A 14,759-nucleotide genomic window follows, 5' to 3' on the forward strand; every position below is an offset into this window, starting at 1 on the left:
GTTGATTTGTTTTCTTTTCATATTAGAAGGAAGTCAGAGAAATGGAGGAAGATAATTACATAGGCTAATTGTTCTAAATGCTTTTAGATCTAAGCTGCTAAAAGGCTGTGTAAAAAGGAAAGTAACCATGATAAATACGGCATGAAATAATAGAGAACTCGGGCAGAAAAAGGATCGGGTACAATTGCACATGACTTTTTGGCAACAGTTCCATGTAAATCTCTCAAATGAGTACAGGTAGTTAACAGGCAATTAAAAAGACAACCAATGTAAATGAATTAATAGCTGACTCTTAAAATGCATTAGCTCCTCTGTAATTAATAGAAAATTATAAAGGAAATAAATGCTTACAGCCTTATTAAGCTCTGAACATTACATCTTAGTCTGAATTGATTGGGATGATAAAAAATTCAGGGGAAAATATGGAAAGCACAGTTAAATACTTGCCAAATCTCAGCAAAATTTCAATAATGTGCAATTACCATTTTGTATTTCAGAATTGCTTATGCAAGATGACATTCAGAATGTTTGAATGTAGGTACTGGGAGAAGGTCCTGCGGGAATTGGGAAGACAATCATAAATACAGTTCTGTAGTCCAAATTAGAAGATCTCATGCATTGTTCAATTAGCCCAGTAATATATAAACTGCTACATAAGCTCAGAATCAGTCTTTGGTGTCCTGATACTGTGTAGCTCTATGAAATGCCCATACATATACTGAATTCAACTTTGTTTTGTATTCCCAGGCTTAGTTCAGGGTTTACCTGTAACACTGAATCAGAGAGTTCATTTGGCTTTCAAACTGGAGTTCTGACTCAAAATTTTATACATCTTCTTGTCCAGTAGTTGCTCACGTATCAGAGGTCAGGGCTTTATAATGCTTTCTTTAAATATTCTGTCATTTGTGGGATTTTGAGTATGAACTCTTGGAGCAACTACTATCCATTACTGAGTGCAAGTGAGTGCAATGCAGTTCTGATAGGAGCAGGCAGCTGTAATACAAATAATGTCATAATGGCAAAGTGACTTCCGTAACTGTCAGTGTGCACATATCATTCACATCATCTGAGTGGACTGCGTGATGCCTGATGTTGCCATGCTCCTACTACTAAAGCAAAAATAAAACCCAACCAACAAACAACCAAAAAATAAAACCCCAGCAGAAAAGCAGATTGTTTTTACCTGGGAGTTGTGGGAGAAACATTTGAAGGCTCTTAGGTGCTAAGAGGGCTTGGGTTCTGCTCCAAATTGAGCTCTCTTGACAACAATAATGCACATTTTGTATAGAATCATAATAGCCTGTATGGGAGCAGAGCACTTTGCAGATGCTTAATGACCTAAGACATAGAAAGTGAATGCTAATTGAATAGGGCTTTGAAATGGCATTCTGGCCTCAGAGCTGCTTTTTATAGATGTTAGTTGCCCACCTGACCTATATATTGTTGTTTCCCTGGCAAACAGCTTGATGCAGCTAAATTAAAGGTAACCTAGCTCATTTCCAGCATTCAGATCATTAATCATAAGAAAGAATGGCAGGGAAATAGTGAAAATCACTTTCAGAGTAAAGGAGCAAATAAGGATTATCCATTTCAAGGGAAATACCTGTGCAATTTCCAAAGTGATTTTCAGTGTTTATGTTGTGCAGAGGATCGTGTGCATGTGCTTGAGTTGAAGCATAGTTCTGAATGTATCCTGAGAAGTTCCATGAATTTCAGAATGGGAAGAACTTAAAAGTGATTCAATTTTTGAGTCTTTCTTCAAGACAAAAATTATTTTAATCACCATGATCCATATTGTAGAACTGCAGTATTGCACCTAAAATGTAGGGTGCAGATAAGATACAGAAAGATTTTCAGTTGTTCCATTCCTGGAACAGAATGTACAACAATATCAGTATCGGGTATTTTTGAACTTGCTTTTCTCCATACCAGATATATATTCAGCAGGTACATTTTCAAAGAAGATTTGTTTAGCCTATGACCTTCTCGGAGAATGGAAATCAGTATTTTAGGACTTCAGAATGAGGCAAACTTCCTACTGTCCTCAAGAACCTAACCCTCTGCCTGCTTTGTCAGTGCTCATAATCACATAGTTTGAAATTACATTTTGATATTGCGGTTTCAGATTTGCAATGTGTGGATTGGAAGGTAGCATTACATCTGCAAAGGAAAACTGAATTTATGAGTTCACTTATCTGTTTAAATTGATAGAGCTCTATTATAGTTAGAGATTTAAATCAGCCTTTGCCATTTATTAGTATTGCAAATTCATTACTTATATTACAGTGATATCTGATAGTAATGTTAACTCTTCCAGATTGTTCCAAAAACATTTCTGTGAAGGGAGAAATATTGACTCCACGGAGTTTTATACAATCTTTGCTACAGCCTCCATCTCTTTTCTGAAGTAATAAACTGCCACATGCAAAATTAATCAGAATGGGAAGGATTTCTGGTACTGATCACTCAGCATATGCGTGAGTGCATTTCTAGCATCACTCAGCATCACCCAAAACTAAAATCCTATGCTAAAGTACCCTAATAATCTCCTTTCAGTGCTTATTTGCTTCCTTCAAGGCTACACAAATGGTTGCAAAAGAAGGGAAAATATCTTAATGTTTTACTGAAAAAATGAAACCTTTCCATATTTCTCCTCATAGTTTTCTTGACTTATTTTCAGGTAGTAAGTGAAGAGTAAATGCACACAAACACACCAAACACACTGTTCTCTGCCTGTTCTGAGTCTCTTGAAGCAAAACTTCTTTTTGTGTGGTTTTTTTTGGTTGATTGGTTGGTTGGTTGGTTTTCTTTCTGTCACAGAAAGCAGCTTTTTATGCAGCAGAATCAACCGCGTGATGATTTTGGATATTCGGAACAATTTCTTCACTGAAAAGGTGGCCAGGCATTGGAACAGGCTGCCCAGGGGAGTGGCGGAATGAATTTAGGAATGTGGAAGCTTATAAGAAAACAAAACAAACAAAAATAAAAAACACACACACACAAAAAAAAATGCTGAAGCTTATCTGAGATTTAGTTTTTTTTGCAAGTGGAGCTGTTGTAAAGCCGCACTTGCACATAGTATTTAGTGTTTCCACTTTATCCTCTTGCATTCGTTTTCAATCACAAAGTTTCTTCAAGGATGACTGACCTTGTAAGAGACTTTTCCAAAGTGAAACTTTTTGGTTAGACGCTGTGAATGTTTTAACAATCAACAACAGCCCAACACAGAGATCTTCCTGTCATCTTCATAAGTTCTCTTTTCCAATGTACCTTAGTCGTCTCGGTGTTATACAGGTGTAAGACTCTCAGATGTGAGGTGAAAGTTGAACTCTGAGTTTTCAGTCATCCCCAGCTGAGAAAGCTGCAGTTTCCTCTCTCCAAAACTTTTGAAAGTTTTGCTGACCTTCTCTGGTCAAGTAGCTCTTAACTTGATCTGAGTGATGTTGCATTCATCTTTTAGATCCTCTTTTCTCCCATAAAGTGTACCCTGTCTCTGTTCCGTCTCTGTAAAACTGTACAGAATACTAAGGATTCAATTTTATTGTAAAGTCATTGTTTTTCTACCTTTAGTAATTGTTAGTGATTGTTACTTGAAGCCTAACTTTTGCACAATCTCCATAATTTTATCCAGAGCAGGCCAGCAAGGGTCAGCAAGGTTCCCATAAGCCAGGGTAGGTAACTATATGAGCTACCCAAGTTACAAACAAAGGAGAGAAAACCCCACACCTTGGGATTGGAAATAGAAAGATTAAAAAGTGTGTCACAAATAATGTATGTCAGTATGGATAATGTGAAGGCTGAGAGATTTATCGACCTGTGTGGGAAAAGGGTTGGAATCTATGCTTGGAATCTCCTCTGAAAACTTCCATTTGCCTCTCAAGCCATGGCCTTTTGGGTAGGTATTGCCAGCACACAGATCTTGTAAGTTCTGTAGGGTTTTATGCCTACAGGTTACACACAGACTCTCCAGGTGGGACAAGAATAAAGGAAAAAAAAATTGAAAGGATGAGGACAGAGGTGGTAGAAAGAAGGTACAAACAGAAAGAACTGTTGAAAAGTTAAAAGGTGCAAAGAATTTTAGCTGCATCTGAACTACTTTCTATTCTTGAATGTGACAGCCAAGGTCCTGGTGGTGGCAAAGTGAAAATTACCTCAATATCCATCCTGAAGAAGCTGGAGAGTCTCATTTATCTCGGTTCTCATTCTCTTGACACACATGTCTAAAATTGCCCTAATCCTGCAGCCCGCATGATTTCTGTGCCTTGCTGTAGCCCTTCATTTGCACATGTTTTCTTTATGAGTTTTCATGAAGTTTCAGAGTAGGCAAGGGCTTTACACAAATAATCTGTCAACAGATTCACCTATTCAGTAGCAACATTGGGTGTAACTGCTGATTTCAGCTGGACTATTTATGTTTTGAGTTGCTCATATAAGTCAAAACTATGCAGGCAGCAGAACTGTATCAGTGTAGGAGCTGACTTGCAATGAGTGTTTACAGCAGTAGTTAAAAAGAAAAAATGATCTCAGATCATGAAGTGCTGACATGAAGTTGTTCAGAGGCACTGGTCAATGTTTTCTTGGGTAAGTTTCCCCTGCCATCTGAAAGTGCGGCTGAATGTGAGCTGTGTTTAGTTCCGTGTTCTCTGTCCCTTTGGGAAACTCATATCTACAATTTATTCAGCCTCTATCTAGCCTGGAGAAGCTCATAAGTTAATAATAATGGTGGGAGACAGGTGGTAGAGTACACATTAGATTGGTGAGAACTCAGGAGCATTACAAACAGAGTAGATAGCTCTTTTAGGAGTTGCTAACAGTCTTATATCACACACATTTCAATAAACATTGTCCCTGATGCTTGTACAAATCTCCGGTGCACAGCTCCAGCATAAAGGGCATAGTAATTAGAAACCTGTCTTAAAAATATCAAGCCTGGATGATGGGCATTAATCTAAACAAATCTAGAGATTCCATTTTATGCCTTGCTAGTTCTTTACAGCGATAATCCATGTGTCAGATCAAAAACTTCAAACCAAATCCTTTGCATGGCTAAGTCATCAAAGGTTGTGTTATAAGGAGTGTACTGAGACCCCTGTGGGAAGTTTGCAATTAAACTCTAAATAAACCCAAACCGTCTTGGCTTTTGAAGCTGAAGGAATGACAGTGATTAACACAATCTTAATGGTCATGTATTTTTGCCCAAACATTTCAAATTATTAGCTAGATCTTATGGAAGGTCTTAACCTCATGTGTACTTTTGCATTAAAATCATGATGCTATATTATAAAGCAAAGCAATGAAAATAGAACTTTGTCAATAAGACTTTCAAGTTTGCAAGAATGGTATGAATGGCCATAATATTCAGATTATGAATGTTAATATTCCTATGAATAATGAGCATTTGACATTTTCCTTGTCAACTGCAGATATTTGCCTTTTTACAATAGTAACAACAAAGTGCACTGAAATAAGTTGAATGACGAGACTAAAAACAACTGCAGTTACTTAAGTAATCATTGAAGTCTGAAGCGATGCATAACATTAAAGAGTTCTCTCAGAAGCAAAAGATAGTTAATACAGAAAATGTCCTATGTCAAAGAAAGAGCTGATCAGTCTCCCTCAGAAAACCCCAATCCCCTTCACACACACACAAAAAAAAAACCACCATCCCACCAAAAAAAAAACCATAAAAAATCAGAGGAATTTTTTTTTACTGATAATTTTGTAACCACACCTCTGAGGGCAGGAAATCGATCACTGTGTGAACTTCAAAAAGGTCATTTGGCAGAACTGTCTTCATGCAAGAAAAGCCCATATTTAAAACATGAAAGATTTAAGCTTCTTCCCCCTGCTTGGAAACATATGTTCGTGCTTGCGCCCTAACATTTAAATACTTGAACCTATGTGAGCTAATAGATAAGCTGCAGGTAGCAGACCACCAGTGGAGAGAAAATGAGGGGTTTCGGCGTCCTTCCTTAGTCACCCACACTGATTCATTTCAAAGTAACAGAATAACCGCAAGACAATTTTGTGGTCTGGAATGCTGATTAAAAGGAGCCCTGAGCTTCCACAAGATATCACTCAGATCGTGCAGAGAAAAATATTGCTTCCAATTACTAGCAAAGCAAGTTAATTTCAATATTTTTAACCAAATACTGTACGGATTATCCAGTGGTAAGAATTTACGTGACAAAACTGGAGAAAGAAGCCATTGAAGGAACAGTGGAGTATTTCTCAAAACTTCTCAGAGGCTTTGCTATCAAGGCAGCAGCAGGAATGAATGTTTTTGCTAGAAGGTTGTGGTGGGTTGGCACTGGCTGGTGCCCACCAAAACCACTATCACTGCCATCCTCAGCTGGACAGGGGAGAGAAAATGCAACAAAGGCTCATGCATTGAGATAAGGACAGGGAGATCATTCACTGATTGCCACCATGGGCAAAACAAACTCAGCTTGGGGAAAATGAATTCAATTTCTTCCAATCAATTCATAGTAGGGTAATGAGAAAATAAAATCAAATGTCAAAATACCTTCCCCTCTCCTCTCCCTTTCTCCCTCCCAGGCTCAACTTTACTCCCAGGGTCTTGGATTACATTACATTTAGCTAAAAAAACTGGCACAGTTCTGTCAGCATCAGTGCAGGCATGCTGATTTACAATAGACACTCTCATAAAGAAGCATAAAGGTGGAAAAATAAGCTTATCTAATTGTAACTTTAGCAATATTGATTTTGGTCTCCTCTCACTGCCCATCTGCAGTCTACTCAGGACACCCAGCATACCCCTGATACTAGCTGAGAGACTATTGCTCTGCTTGTCTCTGGTGTGAAGCATGTTTATTCTTGGATACTTTACATTGCTGTTGTAAGTTGGTGTCAGCCTTGTTTTCTCAGAGCTCTGAGAAGGGCTTTTTTTCATAGAGCTGAACTGCAGCTGCAGTTAGCATTTGCTCAGTGTGCTGTTCTCCACTCAGACACTCCACTCAAATGCTGGGATGCTAATGCAGCTAATTTAGTCTGAAGTTCTGGACTGATGTATTTACATGTTATAAAGCTTGTTAAAAAGAGTCTTTTCTTTTTTTCTCTCTTTAATATTCCTGCAAGTGTTTCGCATCATTATGAAATTTGTATCATGATCTTTAAAATTGGGTTTCTCTGTGACAGGATCTAAATTCATCCTCTAGACACAGTCTGGGTTCGGGTGATGTATCAGGGTGGATGCAGGTTGATCATGAGGGGTCTGTGTGCTGCATCAGGCAGTAGCTGGGTGTAGGAAGAAGAGCCACCTCCTTGTCTGCACCTGCAGCCAAACATACCAGAAGTTTTGTGTTTCTATAGCTTTCCACCTTCCCTTTTTGGGCTCATACTATTATGCAATCATCCTACTGCAGCACTGTCCCTGCTAGAATTCTTCCACAATGCTCTATTTCACTTACATAAACAAGACAATATCTCTCCTTTGTTGCACAAAGGTGTTAATAAATACCTTTATTTGAATTACAAGGTGATAATGGAAAACAGAGACCCCAATGTGTCAGTCCTTCTGATGCCTACAAAACACCATCTGATGTCTCAAACATCCTAAAACATGAGCTGACCAAAAGCTCATTTATAAGAACAAATCCTGAAGAAGTTTACTAGGGAAGAGAAGTCTGTGGCAGGTGGATAAGGAGGAAATAACATCAAAAGCCTGAAATAAATATGGGCAACAATTCTTCAAGTTTGTACCAGAAGACTAAACCGGATTAGAAATGAAGCCTGTCTATTAGAAAGAAAATAAAGTTCCAACTTTATTCTTCATTTTTTTTCTGCATTTAATCAGAAAACATTGAACTTTGTAAGTGAAAGTTCTCCATTCCTCTCCTTCCTCTTAGAATGAGTCTACCTGCAGTTGATTCAATGAAAAAGACTTTTCAGTGTTCTTAATTCAGATTTTGCAGTAGTTGAAATAACTGAATAGTGTAAATGATCTAAAATTCCTACATTTAAGAAAACTTGATCATGAATCTTTGCTTGCCGCCTCTAGTAGGAGTTCGTTAATATCACTGAAGCAGCTTTTGTTTGCCAGTGATGATAGAAAAATCCACCCCAAGGTGTATCTGACTCAATAACTATTCAGACATGTCACTAATTATGCCAGGCATCCCAGCTTCATGAAGATCTACAGAGCTAATTTGCCACTGAAAGGGATACTGTGGCCCCTCACGCCTCCAATATCAGATGTGGTTATCACTGGCTCTTTGTCTTCTTGTCTAGAGCTCAATAACTCTTGGGTCCTCTAACATAACAGGTAAGACAGCTCCCAGCTCCAGACTGCTACCACAGTCCTCTTTCCTTCCCTCCCTGCTGGTGAACAGCATTCACTCAACCACTTCTATCTCTCATCTTCCACTGGAGTGAAAATAATCTGCACAAGTGAGATGACTTGCTGTTCGGCAAGCTTCTACATTATTTTTCCTTTAGCAACCAAGAATCTCACTGCTGAAAAACCTTGTAAAGCAAACTGAGTTTAAACCCAAAGTGGTCCCAGGCAAGATACTAATTCTTCCATAAATTCTAGCCGGTTTTCTTCTAACTAACTGAAGCAAGACTGAAGAGCTGGGAGATGAAAACTGCTGTTAATCCCCAAAATCCTATGATGAACTTCAATTCTAACCTTCAGACATGTTTACTTTTTTACACTGAGAAACTGAATCACGAGCAGTGTCAGCTGTAATGCCGCCACCCACTTCAGAGCCTGGGGAGAGCTGCCATGTCTTGGTCCTGCAGCTCTAAACAAGCAGGATTCAGTCTCTGAATTTCTCTTTCATGCTTTCTTTGTGATTCTGAGAATTTTATTCTGCTCTAGCTGAGTATTTATTAGTCAGGACTCATAATCGAAGCAGGTGAAACATTGTGTGATGGATCGCTGTTTCCATCAGAAATCTTCACTTTATGGGGACAAAAAGGCTGTAGGCTCTGTCTGACTACATCCATGTTGGATAACTCCACTGTAAAATAAAATGAAGTATTCTATTTTAACCTTTTTCTTAATAGGATATTTTAATATTTGGTTTAATTATGCTTTTCATTTTCAGATTATTTTAATTAAAATTTAGTGTTACAAATAATCAAAATATGTGCAGGGGTTAATTCTAGTTTTGCATTAGGTTTCCCAGGAAATGTCTCTTTTATTTTATTTTCAGATGGAAATAGGAAAATAACATTTTTGCTGTTTCCTACAGCACTATTGTTTTCAACAGCAATTTTGGCTGTCATCCAACTCCCATAACGCTGCTCTTATCTCCCATGTTTTGTATCCTTGTTTGTAAGGTCTTTAAGGCAAAGATTGTGTGGACAGTAACCATGGTAGTCTAATAGCATTTGGGAACTGTAGATATTATCATAAATATAATTATTTAAATGCCTCTACCAATATAATGAGACTTTTAGCACTAGCAAGAGGCTATAAATCTAGCCAGTAAGTGCTGCTAACTTTTTATTTATGGCATTCAGGCATTTACTTGCTTTGTTTCAGTATTTTCCAGGTCAAGAAATTTTAATCTGAATTGATTTCACATAATGGCAAATCACCAGAGTCACAGCTGATTTCCCTGTGATGTGTTCAGCTCTCTTTCAAGATTAAGATGTGCCTGGATGCCAAATGTACCTCAGTGAATAGTGCAATATATTCTCTGTGTTGGTATGCTCATGCATACCAACATATGCTCAGAGCTTTGCTAGTCCTATGTGACCCCTATGATTTTTATTACAATCTTGTATGCAATTTTACCTTAGGTAAGTTAAATTAGTCCACTTGTTTTCATCACATATTCTGAGTCAGATCAGAAGCCAGACAACCTAAATTCTAATTCTTAGATTCTATAAACATTCATATTTAAACAAAAACTTATTGATGCATGACTTTCATTAAATCACACAGAACTAACTGGCTGTGCTTAAAAGGAAAGATACTTACTCTGAGACTCACCTAATGTCAAGGCTCTTCAATGAGTTGAATAAACCTGCTTTTCAGCTTTCTTCAATCATATTAAATATGAAACTGACTTCAGAATTATTCTTCTAGATTTTTATTAGGCAAATCTTGTCCATAGAGAAAACCAGAATAGGTAGGGATAACAGTGGCAGCTAATTTAATGTTTGCCAAGAGCCTCCAGCTGTGAGTTCTTTTTTCAGCCCTTTAAATTTTAAGTGAATATGAACCAATGGGACATAAAGGTCGTGTGCTTGCTGTCTGCCTAGAGCAGTTTTCTATAGAAAGTTACTAGAGCAATTGCCAGCCTTCTCCAGGCTTTACAGTGCTCTGTTAGGATTTGTGAGAAGAAGAGCAGAATGTGTAGTGATTTCTTGTTGTTCCTATTTTGTATAATATTTTTATACTGAGCATATTGGCTGTATTGCACTTCTATTTGAATCCACATTACAGATTTGGTCAAAATGTCAATTAGTTGCAATAAGCCATTATATTCCAGTTATAATAGACCCTCATGTATTCATCCTTTCAATATAGAAGATGCAATATCATGCATTTTTATTCTTAGTACAAAATGATAGGGCTTGATTCTTGTCTTTTGTACATAGCTGTTTGTCAGAAGCCACAGCCATTTTGTAAAATCAAGAAAGTTGAACTGCATAAATAGTGTGAGCAGCATCATGTTTACATGAAACCAAAATGTAGGAGTAGTTTCAGGGGTACAATTTTCACTTGTTCATGTTTAACAGTGAGGAGATAGTGCAGCAATAAAAGTGTTCCATTCCAGAAGTTGGGGAAACACTTTCTAGATGAAGTTCTCATAACTGCATGTATGGTCCTACTTGCTCATTTAATGATTTGATTTTTTATGGTGTTATGACAGAATTCCTCTGTGCCTATAAAAATTAAGACAATTCTTAGAAATATCCAAGCAGCTTGATTTCAAGGTCCTGGTAACCTTTTTTCTTTGACTGTGATTCTGCCAGCTTGTTTTCCCTTCAAAACTGTTGTGAAGGCTGAGTTACAGACTTGATAATACATTAAAACACCTCAGTCACTGTGAGTACTGCTTTTACTTCAGAGACAGCAAGGGATAGAAAAGATGAAGATTCCACTGACTGACCACAGCCTTTCAACACAGGTTTCTGATACTGCAATCAGGCAGCTTGACCTCACTGGCCATTGCGTTAAGTAGGAGAGACAAAATTTGTAGAGAGTGTTTTTTATACAGGCTGTAACTTAACACTTGTACTTTCCATTTTCAAAAGCAACCTGCCATGTTTAGGACACAGTGTTCTAAAGACCTGGCCCCTGAACTCCTAAGGCACTCTTATAACCGCCGCTTGCTCTGTCTGTGCTGCGTGCATGTTACTTCCAACTGCAGTCTAAAAGTCACCCTAGCAGATGAGCTTGGGCAGAGGTAGGAGCACTGATTTATGCTTCAACCTACTCCTCCAAATTGTACAGTTGCACCTAGTTTGAATTCTTCATATCAGATGCAAGGACAGCAATGCAGATTAGCACATAAGGAAATACAAAACCTTCCTGTTAGGATCTGCCACGCCAAGTAATCCTTTAGCACTGAAAATGGGTTTCTACTAATATCAGTGTGTAGGAGGGAGCTCCAGCAAATGGTTCTCAGGAAGCCTACCCCTGCTGAGCCGAGCCTGGATAATAAAGCACCCAACATTGTGACCTGTGAAAGCAGCAAATTAATGTAGCCGTCACAACTGCAGGCATCTGTCTGTAATTTCACGTCTGAATCATTGCTTCGAGCTCTGGAAAAGTCCCCTGGCAACCTATTGTAGCGTGAAACCTGTAATTACTGCATGTACAACATGGAAGAAAAGACAGGCCACTACAAGGTTAACAAATCAAGCTCTGCTAGACAAATAGGAATGGTGAATTGTAAGCCCTTGGGCCCTTGTGACAAACATGCCACTACCCAGTGCTTTCATTTATTATCCAGGGAGTTCCAGCACCTGTTAGCATGCAGGGGCCTTCAGGCTGTCACCGACTCCAGGCCTTGCTTTAAATCAGATGTGCTTAACATTCAGCTCCAGACTGAAATGGTCTGTGAGATGCCACTTTGCATATTTCTTAGGTCTTCTAAGTACTTGCAGATGTATTTTGTAAAATATCACATAATTTGAATCCAATCTAGTGTAACAGTAAACCTTTCTATCTCCTTTTTCCTATCTGTGGTGCTAGATAATTTCAAGTTGCGTAAATTATTTATGCACTTTTTATTTACATGATTACAAGATTACAAGTCTATTTCTTTCTTGCTTGGATGAGCATTAAAGTGGCAAACTTTATGCAGTTCAGCTAAACTTTTCCTGATCTACATCAGTATAGTTGAGAAGCAAATTGGATCCTCCATGAAGTAAAAAAATCCTAGGATAAGTATCTTGTATTTCAGCCACTGTTCCTGATGTTATTATATTTTTCATTATCTGAGTAGCAAAATGATACCTTTTCATTTAAAATTGCACGTCTTGACAGGGGCTCTAAGAGATGTTTTAAAACCTGTACTTGCAAAACTAGATTCGTATGTACTTTACCATCACAAACTTCAGGTTTGCTTTAGACTGAGCACAGATCATCCTACACTGTTATCACTACGGTGTTTGATGTGGACTTGGGTTAATGGACCCTACCTTTTGTCTTGCCTTGAAATAGCCCCCCCCCAAATCATATTGGACCTATTTTAATGCTGTAAGGAATCTCCTTTTTTGTTAATTAGTTCCTGTTTTCTAAAATAACAAAGTTTCCTTTAATTATCTTGCTCTTTAAATTGGAGAAGATGAAAAACTGTCCAAGAAATGATTACAAGATGGACAAGGCTAAGGAAAACTGGTCCTACTTCTGGCTGTGCCACAGAACTCTTTCAATGCTGGGGAAGTTGCTTTGGTCTTCAAGCTAATGACTGTTACTGTGCCCCACCAGCTCAGCTGTAATCGTTCCCTGACTATGTGCATAGTCTTATCCTGTTGCAAAGCTAAAATAAAACATATTACTCCTTGTTTCTTATTTTGAGACATAAGCTATCCTGTTAGACCTCAGCTTACTGCAGGGTAAGAGCTGGCATGGCCTCCTGGCAGTCTGATGTAGGCTGACTTGCTGAGCTGATGGATCTTGTCCTTATAGTAGAGAACATTGGCTGCATCATTTCCTTGCAGCAAAACGTTTTGCTGTGGTGCCTGTGAGATCTGATGAAGTTTTTGCAGGCAGCCTGAGGGATCTCCAGCCACAGGGCTGTTGCTGGAGACTCTCTGGGAGGCATCAGTCCATGTTACACTGAGTCTTCATTCTGAAGAATGGAATTTTCAGCTCAAATAGAGGCCAGCAGAAGTGTAACCTGGGATTTCCATTCTTATAAGACCTTCAGTACTTTACAGCACATGTTCAAGTAGTCTTTTTACATGGCCACACATAGCATAGTAATGAAAATCTGTATTTTTAAAAGCTCTACTTTCAAGGTTCATTTCAAAGCTGGAGTGAAGTATGTTCCAATGGAGCTGGATGAACAGTGCATTTTTCATTTTGTCTGAAATGAAAAATTGTATTAAAATAAATTAGCTTATATTAATCTGAAGTTGAATAGGTTTTGGTTTATTGCTGAAATATAAATCCCAGAGATTTAATTTTGAGTCAACTTGAAATATTTATTTTACACAATTAGATTTTTTTATTATTCTTGCTTTATATTAACCTTTTCTTAGCCTTCTCCTATAATCCATGTATCCTCTGTCATATAAAAAAATTAGCATTTTGAAAAGGAAATGCATCAGCTCCTATTACAGCTAGTGAGGAGCTTTCCATATGACAGATCATTTCATATTCTTTCTCGTCAGGATTTTTTCCAATACTTCTCTCAACTGGATGGTAGATGGAAGGACACAATTACGTGAATTGGGTGCCACTGCCATAAATTCCAGGCAGGATGTCAATGTCAAAGTTGCATCCTTTGTTTCCATTCTTGATAAGGTCCCACCAAGAGCTCAGGAAGTCAATGAGAGTTGATCAACATGTGTTAGTCTAGTTGCAAGTTATCATAGAACTCAGTAGCCTGTTGCAAATCCCTTACAAAACCTTCTCTTGATGATGTATAAGTTACTGAATGGATTTAAAATAATACTAGAACGTGTGTTACAGAAAATGGATGTGCATGATCTATCTTACGTCTGAGGACAAGAGTACCAATGAGGTACTGACCTTGAAAATATCTCTTCCTCATCAATAACCTTTCATTTAATCTCTCCTGCAAGAAAAATACAACTGCAAAGTAGTAAAAATCATTCCTGTGTCAATCATCATAGAGTAAGACCTAAAAATCAGTGTTATTCGCTTGTACCTATGGACTAGCAGAAGCGATCAGGAACATTATTAAATAAGAAATCCAGGATTTCTTGTTCTGCAAAGAGAAGTCATAAGGTTTGGCTCTTTTAGACTTCCTTGGAGACTATTAAGATGATGTATAAAGTGCCTTATTCCAACAAACTCTTCTGCACTTATTCTTATAGCTGTTTGCCTTTATTTTTTGTGTAATGCACCTTTAAACTCTGAAAGGCTCTGCTGTCTGCAGAGATGCATGGGTGTTTCAGTTCAACACAGCCTGGGACAGAGACACCCACTCACCTGCAGGCAATGCTGGCAGGAAAATCCCGGTTTTGTTCTCTCTTTTTTTGCTTTTGTTCATGTTAAAGTCATTTAAACTGAAATAGCTGCTGAGCTTTGAGTCTGTAGAAATCTAGCACAGAGAAATCAGCAGAGACCCATGCTGAATTGT

The 14,759-nt window shown here is 38.1% G+C and overlaps 1 long non-coding RNA gene across 1 annotated transcript in view; it reads left to right on the plus strand.

The window, feature by feature from the left end:
* LOC130602277 (uncharacterized) overlaps window positions 1-9,638 on the plus strand; it is a 40,914-nt gene extending 31,276 nt beyond the window's left edge. The window contains exon 3 of the long non-coding RNA XR_008972868.1: window positions 9,522-9,638. This is a non-coding gene — a long non-coding RNA (uncharacterized LOC130602277). The remainder of the gene's footprint in view (window positions 1-9,521) is intronic.
* Window positions 9,639-14,759: the final 5,121 nt, after the last annotated feature.

Source organism: Pezoporus wallicus, unplaced genomic scaffold, assembly GCF_028554395.1.
Source record: "Pezoporus wallicus isolate ANWC-B61680 ecotype Strahan unplaced genomic scaffold, APGP_CSIRO_Pwel_v1 contig_8047, whole genome shotgun sequence".
NCBI classification, from domain to species: domain Eukaryota; kingdom Metazoa; phylum Chordata; class Aves; order Psittaciformes; family Psittacidae; genus Pezoporus; species Pezoporus wallicus.